Below are 471 nucleotides of genomic sequence, written 5' to 3'. Positions count from 1 at the left end.
ACAAGGGCCTACGTAGTTCCTAATCGGTGAAAATGAAGTACATAGTTCTCTAATGGTGCATAGACTTTAGATACCGATTTTAGATACCGATACTTCATTTTTACAACAATTTCTGCAAAAAAGCTTTTATTTTACCTCCTAAATGGCGCATAAATAGGCTAACTTTACGAATGACCTCGAATCGGTAGCCAAGTCAGAACTCAAAGTTCGCGCCTCACTCGAACAAGCTGACTACAGCGCCACCATTTGAATATAAACTTTACCGCATTTATCATGAACTACTGCATATTATTGCTATTATGCTCTAATTATTCTTGTCAAGCGATGAAGCTGCCATCAATTTTTCAGTTAAAGGTGGCGCGCGGAGTATCTTGTCAATGCCAAACTAAGTGTGTGTGGCCTCCGTCACCTGCGGGAGCCAATCGCCGAGGCTATAAGTCACATGTAGCGGAAGTAGCGAAAGCCGTTGTG

Source organism: Rhipicephalus sanguineus, chromosome 3 (assembly GCF_013339695.2).
Source record: "Rhipicephalus sanguineus isolate Rsan-2018 chromosome 3, BIME_Rsan_1.4, whole genome shotgun sequence".
NCBI classification, from domain to species: domain Eukaryota; kingdom Metazoa; phylum Arthropoda; class Arachnida; order Ixodida; family Ixodidae; genus Rhipicephalus; species Rhipicephalus sanguineus.
This window is presented reverse-complemented; position numbering follows the sequence as displayed.